The 12162-nt window shown below is 43.8% G+C and overlaps 1 protein-coding gene across 2 annotated transcripts in view; it reads right to left on the reverse strand.

The window, feature by feature from the left end:
• Positions 1-11101, reverse strand: part of LOC132818429 (ovarian cancer G-protein coupled receptor 1-like) — a 29905-nt gene extending 18804 nt beyond the window's left edge. The window contains exon 1 of one of the 2 annotated variants that reach the window (XM_060829468.1): positions 10771-11101. The gene's annotated coding sequence lies outside the window, so the exon portion shown is untranslated. Of the gene's footprint in view, positions 1-10232; positions 10315-10770 lie in introns of those variants that run through there. The other variant, XM_060829469.1, reaches the window with a different exon arrangement.
• Positions 11102-12162: the final 1061 nt, after the last annotated feature.

A 12162-nucleotide genomic window follows, 5' to 3' on the forward strand; every position in this document is an offset into this window, starting at 1 on the left:
GCTGATAAACTTTTCATCCCCATTGTCCTGGTTTCTCCCCATAACCTTTGACCCCCTTGGCAATCAAGAACCTATGTATCTCTTTTTAAATATACTCAATGACCTGGACTTCACAGCCTTCTGTGGTAATGAATTCCATGGACTCACCACTCTCTGCCTAAAGAGGTTTCTCCTTATCTCCATTTTAAAAGATCTTCCTTTTATTCTAAGGCTGTGCCCTCAGGTCATCATCTCCTGCCAATGGAAACATCTTCCCAATGTCTGCTCTGTCCAGGCTGTTCAGTATTCTGTAAGTTTCAATTAGATCTCCCCTCATCCTTCTAAACTCCATCAAGTACAGTCCCAAAGTCCTCAAAACTTCTTCATACATTAAGATTTTAATTCCTGGGATCACTCTCATGAACCTCCTCCGGACCTGCTCCAGGACCAGTACATCCCTTCTGAGGTATGGGGCCCAAAATTGCTCACAGCATTCTCAATGTGGTCTGACCAGAGCTTTATAAAGCCTCAAAAATACACCCCTGCTTTTATATTTTAGTCTTCTCGAAATGAATGACACCATTGTACATGCCTTCCTAAATGCTGACTCAACCTGCAAGTTTACCTTAGAGAAAACTAGCCTAGGACTCATAAGTCCCTTTGCACTTCAGACTTATGAATTTTCTCCCCATTTAGAAAATAGCCTATGCCTCTATTCTTCCTACTAAAATGCATGACCTCACAATTTCCCAAGTTGTATTCTTTGCCCACTCTCCTAACCTGTCCAAATCCTTCTGCAGGCTCCCCACCTCCTCAATACTACCTGCCCCTCCACCTATCTTTGTATCTTCTGTAAACTTAGCCAGAATGCCCTCAGTTCCTTAATCTAGATTGTTAATGTACAAAATGAAAAGTTGTGGTCCCAGCACTGACCCTTGTGGGACACCACTTGTCACCAGGTGCCACCCTGAGAAGGACCATTTTATCTTCACTCCATTCTTTCTGTCAGACAGCCAAGCTTTTATCCATGCTAACACCTTGCCTCTGATACCATGGGCCCTTACCTTACTCAGCAGCCTCCTGTGTGGCATCTTATCAAAGGCCTTCCACAAGTTCAGTTAGGTAATATCCATTCGTTCTCCTTGGTCTAACCTACTTGTTACTTCCTCAAAGAATTCTAGAAGATTGGCAGGCATGACCTCCCCTTGATGAAACAATGTTGACTTTATTATTTTACCATGCACTTCCAAGTATTTAGAAATCTCATCCTTTACAATGGACTCCAAATCTTACCAACAACTCGAGGTCAGGCTAATCAGCCTGTAATTTCCGGTCTTTTGCCTTCTTAAACAGGGGGATAATATTAGTGATTTTCTTGTCCTCTGGGACCCTCCCTGACTCTAGTGATACCTGAAAGGTCACGACTAAAGTCTCCACTATCTTTTCAGCTATCTCCTTCAGTGCTCTACGATGTGATTTATCCACTTTCAGACCTTTAGGTTTTTCTGGCACCTTCTCTTTGTTGATGGCTACCGTACTCATCTCTGCTCTCAACTCTCTTGAAATTTTGGGATATTCCTTGTGTCTTCCATCGTGAATATAGAACATAGAACATAGAATATAGAACATGACAGACCCTTTGGCCCTCAATGTTGCGCCACCCTGTGAAACCAATCTGAAACCCATCTGAAACCCATCTAACCTACACTATTTCATTCTCGTCCATATGTTCATCCAATGTCCATTTAAATGCCCTTAATGTTGACGAGTCTACTAATGTTGCAGGCAGTGTGTTCCACGTCCCTACTATTCTGAGTAAAGAAACTACCTCTGACATCTGTCCCATAACAATCGTCCCTCAATTTAAAGCCATGTCCACCTTGTGCTAGCCATCGGCATCTGAGAAAAAAGCTCTCACTTTCCACCTTATTTAATCCTCTGATGATCTTGTATATCTCTATTAAGTCACCTCTCAACCTTCTTCTCTCTAACAAAAACAGCCTCAAGTCCATCAGCCTTTCATCATATTCCAGGCAACATCCTAGTAAATCTCCTTTGGACTTTCCAATGTTTCCACATCCTTCCTATAAGGCGGCGACCAGAACTACATGCAATACATGCAAGTGTGTGCACACCAGAGTTTTATACAGCTGCAGCATGATCTCGTGGCTCTGAAACTCAATCCTTCTACCAATAAACTTTAACACACCGTTTGTCTTCTTAACAACCCTATCAATCTGGTGATCACTTTCAAGGATCCATGCACATGGACACTGAGATCTCTCTGCTCATCGGCTCGACCTAGAATCTTACTATGAGCCCAGTACTCTGCATTCCTGTTACTCCTTACAAAGTGAATCATCTCACATTTTTTCTGCATTAAACACCATTTGCCACCTCTCAGCCCAGCTCTGCAGTTTATCTATGTCTCTCTGTAACCTGCAACATCCTTCAGCACTTCACAAATCTACCAACCTTAGTGTCATCTGTAAATTTACTAACCTATCTTTCTACTCCCTCATCCAGGACATTTATAAAAATGACAAACAGCAGTGGCCCCAAAATAGATCCTTGCTGTACACCACTAGTAACTGAAATCCAGGATGAATATTTCCCAACAACCACCACCCTTTATCTTCGTTCACCCTCTAGCCAATTTCTAATCCAAACCACTAAATCACCCTCAATCCCATGCCTGTGTATTTTCTGCAATAGCCTACTGGGGGAACCTTATCAAACACTTTACTCAAATCCACATACACCACATCAACCGCTTTACCTTCATCCACCTGTTTGGTCACCTTCTCAAAGAAGTCTTTTCAAAAGGCATGACCTACCCTTCACAAAACCATGTTGACTATCTCTATTCAAATTATTCCTTTCCAGATGATTATAAATTCTATCTGTTATAACCTTTTTCAACACTTTACCCACAACTAAAGTAATGCTTACAGGTCTATAATTACCAGGGTTGTCTCTAACTCCCTTCTTAAGCAAGGGGACAACATTTGCTATCCTCCAGTCTTCTGGCACTATTCCTGCAGACAATCACAACATAAAGATCAAAGCCAAGGTTCTGCGATCTCCTGCCTAGCTTCCCAGATAATCCTAGGGAAACTCCCATAAGGCCCAGGGGATTTATCTATTTTCATTCTTTCCAGAATTGCTAACACCTCCTCCTCATGAACCTCAATCCCATTTAGTCTAATAGCCTGTATCTCAGTATTCTCGTTGACAACATTGTCATTTTCCAGTGTAAATACTGACGAAAAATATTCATTTAGTGCCTCTCCTATCTCCTCAGACCCTCCAAACAAATTCCCACTACTGTCCTTGACTGGCTGTAATCTTACTCTAGTCATTCTTTTGTTTCTGACATACCTATAGAAAATTTTAAAGTTTTCCTATCTGCTAACAACCTTTCATGTCCCTTCCTGGCTCTTCTTAGCTCTCTCTTTAGGTCCTTCCTAGCTAACTTGTAACTCTCAAGTGCCCTAACTGAGCCTTCACATTTCATCTTTACATAAGCCTCCTTCTTTCTCTTGACCAGAGATTCAATTTCTTTAGTAAACTACGGCTCCCTCACTTGATCACTTCATCCCTACCTGACAGGTACATACTTATCTAGGACATGCAGTAGCTGTTCCTTGAACAAGCTCCACATTTCAATTGTACCCATCCCCTGCAGTTCCTGTCCCCATCCTATGACGCATTGCTAACACATTAAATGGTAAGTACAGAGGACCGGAGAGATGTTGCTGTGCATGTCCATAGAGCCTTGAAGGCAGCAGGATGGGTGGATAAGGTGGTTTAGAAGACATATAGGATTCTTGCCTTTATTCATCAAGGAACTGAATACATGAGCAAGGTTGTTATGATGGAGCTTAGGTATAATGGTGATTAGGCCACAGGAGGAATATTGTGTGCCGTTCTAGTTGCTACACAATAGGAAGGATGTGATTGCACGAGAGACAGTGTAGAAATGATTCACTAGGATGCTGCCCATGGTAGAACAATTCAGTTATGAAGGGAGACTAGGTAGGCTTAGGTTGTTTGCCTTAGAGCAGAGAAGGCTGAGGGGGGACCTGATTGACAAAGTTCTGACGGCATACATAGGGTAAATAGAAATAAACTTTCCCCCTTAGTAGAAGTCAATAAGAAGGCATAGACTTAAGGTAAGGGACAGGAGGTAGAGAGGACTTTTAAGGAGAACATTTTCATCTGAAGGATAGTGGTCTGGAATTCACTGTTGGTAGAGTTAGGAACCCTCACAACATTTAAAAACTCTTTAGATGGGTACCTCAAATACCACAGCATAGTGGGCCATGTGTTGGAAATGGGATTAGAGTGAAGAGGTGCTTGATGACCAGTATAGACATGGTGGACTGAAGGGCCTTTTCCAGTGTGGTCATCCTCTATGGCTCTAAGTGAAACATCCCTAGAACCACCCTTAGGGAGTTGGAATGGTTCAGTGCAGCATGGAGACTTCATATATTTCTTCTGTCACAGGGTATTTTTCATCAATCTGGTCAGACATGGTATGATGTATCTCTAGGGCGGTTGGGACTTGAACGCTGACCTTCTGGCTCTGAGGTACAGGTTCTACCACCCTCCCCATGGGATTTGGATGACACCACAAGACCAAAAGTGATCACTCAGCCTTATGTGCCCCTGAACACAATGGTATTTCACTAGGCCATTCCAGAGGGGCAGGCCACCATATAGTTGTGGATCTGGAGTCTCAAGTAAGCCAGGTAAGGAAAGCAGATATTGTTCCTTCATGGAAACAATCATTGAGAGACTAATTTTATAATTACTGATTTAATGATATAATTCAGCTTAAACTCCACCATCTAGCTTAGCAGGATTTGAAGTATGTGCCCACAGCAGTAACCTTCGCCTCTGGATGCCTAACGTAGAGGTATTAACACAATGCTACTGCTTCCTCCATTAGCCCAGATAGAACCTGGGATTGCTGTGGTCATTGTATGGACCTGCTCAACCAATGGAGCAATATTAAGGAGCACTGTGGCGCTCTCCTGACACTGTGCTGTAAAGAGAATGAAGAATCTAGTTTGTACATTGGGACTGTGTCCACCGGCCTCCTCAGGAGGAAGTCTAAGCCAATCCAAATTCTGGCACTGCCTCTTGTTTTCATCCCCAGTGAGATGAAATTGATGGTGCAATTCTCGGCAGTACCACAGGGCATTGGATTAAGGTGAGGAGTAAGTGGTTTCGAGAGGTTCAGAGAGTGTTTTGCTTTCACCCAGTGGGAAAGATGGACTATGCGGCCTGAGACGGTAATTGGGGCAAGCACTCTCACTACATTTAAGAAGCATCTGGACAAACATTTAAAATGCCAGGACTAGTAAGCTATGGATCAAGTGCAGGACAATAGGATATGTGGAGTTTGGTACAAAAACAGAAATTCCTGGAAAAGTTCAGCACGGCCGGGCAACATCTGTGGAGGGAAATCAGAGACAAAACGTTAACTCTGATTTCTCTCCACAGTTGCTGCCAGACCTGCTGAGCTTTTCCAGCAATTTCTGTTTTTGTTTCTGATTTACAGAATCTATAGTTATTTTGGGTTTTATATTCAGTTTGGTGTTTGTCGTTGACATAGACACAGTGGGCCAAATGGCCTGTTTCTGTGCTCTATGACTCTATTAGTATCAGTTTCAGCCCAAGCCAAAGATCATCGAATTTTTTTTATTGTTTTGTAAAAATGAAAGAATGCATTTTTTTTTTGCCAGATTGTTCTAATGTACATTACTCACCCATTATGAGTCCGTGGGAGGTTAAATTACAGAGTTCTGCTGCCTACATAGGGTTGAGCAATGGATTGGTTGCCTAGTCACCTTGGTTACCCACTGAGGTGAGGGAACGTCATCTAGCAAAAGATTAGACTTCTTAAATTTCTTCACATTTGTTCTGATTCTTTAGCCCAAAGGGAGTGTGGTTGGGTTTGGCAATGATTTACTCGAGTCTATAATAGCTCCCTGGTGGTTTATTTCAGGAAAGGTGCCACCCAATGTGATACTTAACTGCTGAGGTCAGCAGCCCTGAGGTTCAATTCCCTGTGTCATGACAAAATAAATGAGTGTTTTAATGGGGCCTCGCAGGAGGATGGAGAAGGGGGTGAGGGTGAATTATTCTTTATAAACAGTTGCATGTTAGACTCTGCCCCTCATGATGTGTTGGAGAAAATATTTTCTGTCATTGAACATTTTTTTAGGTTCTTAAGTATCTTACCATGTCAGAGGTGCTATATAAATGCAAGTACATTTTGTGTGGACCTTAAACCACTACTGTATTGTCTTTGGCAGAAAAAATGGTTCATTTCGAGGTCTGTGCCCCAATAACAAAATGCCCTTACGTTATATCCCTGGACTGGGTGCCCTGCTATAGGTCACTGACTCTGGGCTGGTGCGGGGTTGAACCAAATGCTGACCCTAGTCAGGAAGGTAATGCCTCGGAAGGGACAAGTTTATGGCTTATGTCCTTTGGCTGCCCAGAAACCTATTTCACACCCAGTCCCATTTATCTCTCACTGCTTCCTCAGTGGCCTATGTTAACTCTTGCCCTTGCAATGCCTCTATTCATAACTCCCATCATTTCAGATTCCCCACTGCCACCCCAATTCTGTAGCCTCATCCCATTATCCAACTCCCCACACATCCACATCCCATCAAGGAAATAAAAGGATACTCTATAAAACCCTATTATTTGACGAAGCATGTTCTAATATTTCCTTCAGTGCCTTTTTTGTTCAGAATGCTCTTTTGAAGACTCCTGGAATAGTTCACCACATTAAAGGTGCTATATAAATGCAAGTTCTTTTCATTACAGAGCTCAGAGCTGTAATCCCATTCCATCTGGCTTCACAAAGGTAATTTTATTTTTAACTTCTCCTCTTCACCAAAAGACCATTTCTCCTCATTGCCATCTCAAATTTGTGACCCTTTACTGTGAGACTCTGCCCTCTGATCTGTGATTATTCCACAGGGGAAACGACCTCTCCATAATCACCCCTTCAAGCTTTCTAAAAATCTTACATGTTTTAATAAAGTCACATTTCATTATTCTCAACTCTTCTAGACAAGCCAAAAAGTCATAGAGTCATCGAGTCATAGAGCATGGAAATAGACCCTTTGCTCAATTCATCCATGCCGAACAGATTTCAAAAACTGGACTAGTCCCATTTGCCTGCATTTGGCCCATATCCCTGTTCAAATGTCTTTTAAATGTTGTAACTGTACTCACCTCCACCACTTCCTCTGGCAGCTCATTTCATACACGCATCACCTTCTGTGTGAAAATGTCACCCTTCAGGTCCCTTTTAAATCTTTCTCCTCTGACCTTAAACCTATGCCCTCTAGGTTTGGACTCCCCTATTCAGGGGGAAAGACCTTGGCCTGATCCATGTTCCTCATGATTTATAAACTTCTGTAAGATCACCCCTCAGCCTCCAATGCTCCAGTGAATCAACATCTCAGCCGATCCAGCCTTCCCGTATAACTCAAACTGTCCAGTCTCAGCACCATCTTTTTTGCACCTCTTCCAGTTTAATAATATCCTTTCTATAGCAGGGTGACCACAATTGCGTGCAGTACTCCAAATGTAGCCTTACCATTGTATAGCTGTCACATGATGTCCCAACTCCTGTACTCAATGTTCTGACCGATGAAGACAAGCATGCCAAATGCCTTCTTCACCACCCTCTCTATCTGTGATGCCACTTTCAAGGAACCGTGTTCCTGCATTCTCAGGTCTCTCTGTTCAACAGCGTTCCCTAGGGTTCTATCATTAATCGGGTAAATGTTGTCCTCGTTTGTCTTACCAAAATGCAACAATTCACATTTATCTGAATTAAACTCCATCTGCCATTCCACAGCCAATGGCCCAGTTGTAGCATTAGATAACCACCTTCATTGTCCACCATCAATGTTGGCGTCATCTGCAAACTTACTAACCATGTCTCCTAAATTCTCATTCAACTCATTTATATAAATGAAAAACAACAGTGGACCCAGGACCAATTATTGCAGCACATCACTGGTCACAGACTTCCAGTCTGAACTCTTCTACCACCACTCTCTGTCTCCTGCAGTCAAGCCAATTTTGTAGCAAATGGGCTCGCAGCCCCTGAATCCCATGTGATCTAACCTTACTAACCAGCCTGCCATACATAGAACGTTGGCCCTCGACGTTGCGCCGTCCTCTGGAACCAATCTGAAGCCCATCTAACCCACACTATTCTGTTACCATCCATATGTTTATCCAATGACCATTTAAATGTCTTAAAGTTGACAAGTCTACTACTATTGCAGGCAGCGCGTTCCCAGCACTTATTACTCTCTGAGTAAAGAAACTACCTCTGACATCTGTCCTATATCTATCATCCCTCAATTTAAAGCTATGTCCTCTCAGGCTAGCCATCACCATCTGAGGAAAAAGACTTTCACTGTCCACTCTATCTAACCCTCTGATCATCTTGTATGTTCTATTAACTCACCTCTCAACCTTCTTCTCTCTATATTGTAAATATTTGTGGCCCAGCACTGATCCCTATCGCAGTTCACTAGTTACAGGTTGCCATCATGAAAATGCTCTGCTATCCTAATTCTCTGTTTTCTATTAGTTAACCAATCCCCTATCCATGCACAGGATGTCACTATGAAGTCTAATGGGTGGCACCTTATCAAATGTCTTTTGGGAATCTAACTATCTTATTGAATTCCCGGTTTCAATTTCTGAGGTATTGTCATTCTTCCATGGTTTGCAGGCATCACTGACAAGATCAGCATTTATTGCCCATTTCTAATTGCCCTCAAACTGAGTGGCTTGGTTGGCACTGGCTGGCCCATTCACTCATGTGGCTGGTGTGTAATGCAGAGTAACACTAACAGTGCTGCCTCAATTCCCACACAACGTCCCTTCTCAACATTTCCCCTCAATCAGGCATGGTGACTCTCAGTTTAAATGAACTGCCAGCTTTCTCTCTCTGTCTGTCTCTAATAAGAGAGTGGGACGATGGTGATTTTAAATTCCTGTTAATCTGGAGCCAGATCAGGTAAGGAATGACAGATGTTCCTTACCAAAAGGCACCCATGAACCAGACAGGGTTTTGAAACAATTGAAGATAGTTTTGCAGTCATCATTCAACCTAGCCTTCAATGATTGACGTATTTTTTAAATAAACAAACATTCCAAATTTGAACTATATATCCCCAGCTCCTACACTACTGTCCTAGTGACATTAACCCTAGGTCACCAATGGGGTTCACCTTTCTCAGTCGGTCCTGTGAAATCAGATCAGGGTTTCTTTATACATTGTAGTAGCAAATTACTGCAGATGCTGGAATCTGTACTGAAAACAACTAAAATGCTGGAGGTCACAACGGGAGCTCACAGTATCCTCATGAAGAGACACCTCGAAACGTGAACATGCTCTCTCTCCATGGATGCTGTCTGGCCCGCTGTGATCTCAAGCATTTTTTAAAAAATTCTTTCCACATTGTTGGTCCCTGCTTTGCATTGGCTAATCAAAGAGAGACTTCAATTTCTTAGTTCCTAAGTAACAGTCATGAGGTGTGACCGGATCAAAGTTTCTTCCAACAGGCTTCTGTCTGTCAGCTCCTGCGACAGCACAGCACTCCCTCAGAGTTTCAGACTAGAATACGTGCGCTCTCGAGTCTGTGGAATTTCCAAGCTGACTAATGGGTAGGAGAGTGTAATTGCCCAGTGGCTGCTGACAGCTCCAGTCTGACACACGCACAGACCTGTAAAGAGTAACTGCTGGGTTGTCTCATTATCCACCTCAGCGCACTCCCTGGCCCTTAATTAAGTAAACACATCTGAAAAAATGTCGAGTGAGCAAACACCCATTAATTGTCGAGTCTATTCTTGTCACAACAAAGTGAACAGTTCAAATCATTCAGTCATTATTCGATAGACAACGCTGTTTGTAAAATAAAACACTCACCTAACCTGTAAAGGTAAAACAAAACAAGCACAAAAAGTGCTGGAGAAATTCAGCAAACCTAGCAGCATCTGTGGAGGGATAGAAAGAATTAACATTTCCGGTCACAAAGAAAAGTTGTGATGGAAGGTGAAATGTTAATTCCACTTTACTGTCCACAGGAGGAGAGCTGTTAAGCGTTTCTTGAATTTTCTGTATGAACTTTCAGAAGTTTCTGAGAGAGAGGGACCAAGTCCCTGGCTTAATACAACAACACAACCAAAATCACAACCTGCAGCGATCCGGTATCTCTGAGGCAGCGACAATGCCGACAACAATGTGTTTCCAGGGCTGGCCGGAGCACACCAGACTCCAGCAGGTTCCAACAAGGCAATCCAAGTCAGATAGGCAGCTGCAGCAGAGCCGAGAGTGAGCGGCAGCTCCAGTCAGAGTGAAACCTCATCCCTCAGGCGGAGAGAGAGAGAAAACAGTTTAATTCAGGCTTCAAGGAGCCTTGGGCCAATGAAAGTTTCAAATAATTCTCCTTTTATCGCTCACGCTCAACTCTCCACTTCCTGCTTACAGCTGCCCTTGGTTCAGAAAACATTGCTGTAGCCCAGTGTTGATGTTACACACCGACCTGCCATAATCCCCAGCGCTGGCAATTGTAAATCTCTGCCCCCTCCCCAACCCCACCTCCCCCCTCACCACCCACCTCCCCCCTCACCACCCACATCCCCACCCTCACCTTCAACACAGCAAGTCCTTCATCCCCTCCCAAATTAACAAACCAGGTGAGAAAACCAGCAGTCAAAACGAAAAGAACTTACGTGCATTTCTGTATCACTTGCATTTCTGTAATTGTGAGTTCAAGCAGTTGTGTAAATATTTAGAAGAACACAAAAACTGGATGAAAGTTTTAGTCGCTAGTACAGGAACGGAGCAGCTGTTGCTTTGTGTTTGTTTTTTTGAGAGTTCACGCCATGCCAAACATTGGGAAGAAAAATATTGAGAACCTGAGTGAAAGTTTGCTTCAGTCTTTGTAAACTGGCTGTTTATAAACACAGACAGCACATGTACATCCCCAGTCCCTGTGCTGAAGGGAAAAAACGACCTGATTGAGACACTGCCGTTTCGGCACGTCATTATATATACCGTCTAGTTCCAGGCATGTGGGTAGAAATTGCGTGTCTTAGCAGAGAACATTGTGAAGAAGGGTCACTGGGCTGGAAAGTTTTAACTCCGCTATCTCTCTCCACAGATGCGGTCAGACCCGCTGGGGTTCTGCTGCAATTCCTGTTTTGGTTTTCTCCGCAGTTCTTCGTTATGTTGTTCCAGGAAGGGCTTGTGTGGGGCAGGTGAAGTGCGCTCAGCAACAAGGGGATGTGCAAGACAGTGAACCCCAATAATCCTCCTTCCGCTCCCCACTCCCCACTCCCATCAATTCTGGGAGGCCAGACACTGAATAGATTGGGGCTCTGCTGGTCTGTGGACCTTGTGTTTATTCTTAGGGTTTGCAGAAGCAATTTCACCATATTTTAAATAAAGAAAGACATGCGTTGATGTGGCGCCGGTAGACACCGTCGGGACTTCTCACAGCGTTTCATCAATGAGGGACTCCTGATCCCACCGCTTGAGGGTTATTTACTGTCCCTTCTGACCTTCCACTCTCCGATAAAGAACACCTCCACTCTCAGAAGATGCCAGACCTGCTGAGTTTCTCCAGCAATTCCTGTTTGCCTTTCAGACCTCGGCATCCGCAGTTCTTTGCTTTATTTATTACTGAGGAGGGGGCTTCTCTGGAAGTGGGGGTGGGAGTGGTGAGGTGAAAGCTGAAAATGTGTTGCTGGAAAAACGCAGCAGGTCAGGCAGCATCCAAGGAGCAGGAGATTCGACGTTTCGGGCATAAGCCCTTCTTCAGGAATGGTGAAGTGAAAGTCTACTCCCTATTGCACTGTAGGAAATGTGATATGCCATGCCGGCACAGCAACATCCCACGCAATAAGACGCAGGAGCAGGATGAGGCCATTCAGCCCATTGACTATGTGCTGGTCCTTCCCACCTTCCCACCCTCCATCCCAGCCTATAGCCATTACCTTCATCTATCTATTGCCTTCCCAGCTCCCTTCCCCCCAGCCCCAGCCCCCAGCCCCTTCCCACTTATCTCTCAGGCCCCTTGCGTACCCCCATTCCTGATAAAGGAATTATGCCCTAAAATTCTA

This window comes from Hemiscyllium ocellatum, chromosome 8 (genome assembly GCF_020745735.1).
Source record: "Hemiscyllium ocellatum isolate sHemOce1 chromosome 8, sHemOce1.pat.X.cur, whole genome shotgun sequence".
NCBI lineage: Eukaryota > Metazoa > Chordata > Chondrichthyes > Orectolobiformes > Hemiscylliidae > Hemiscyllium > Hemiscyllium ocellatum.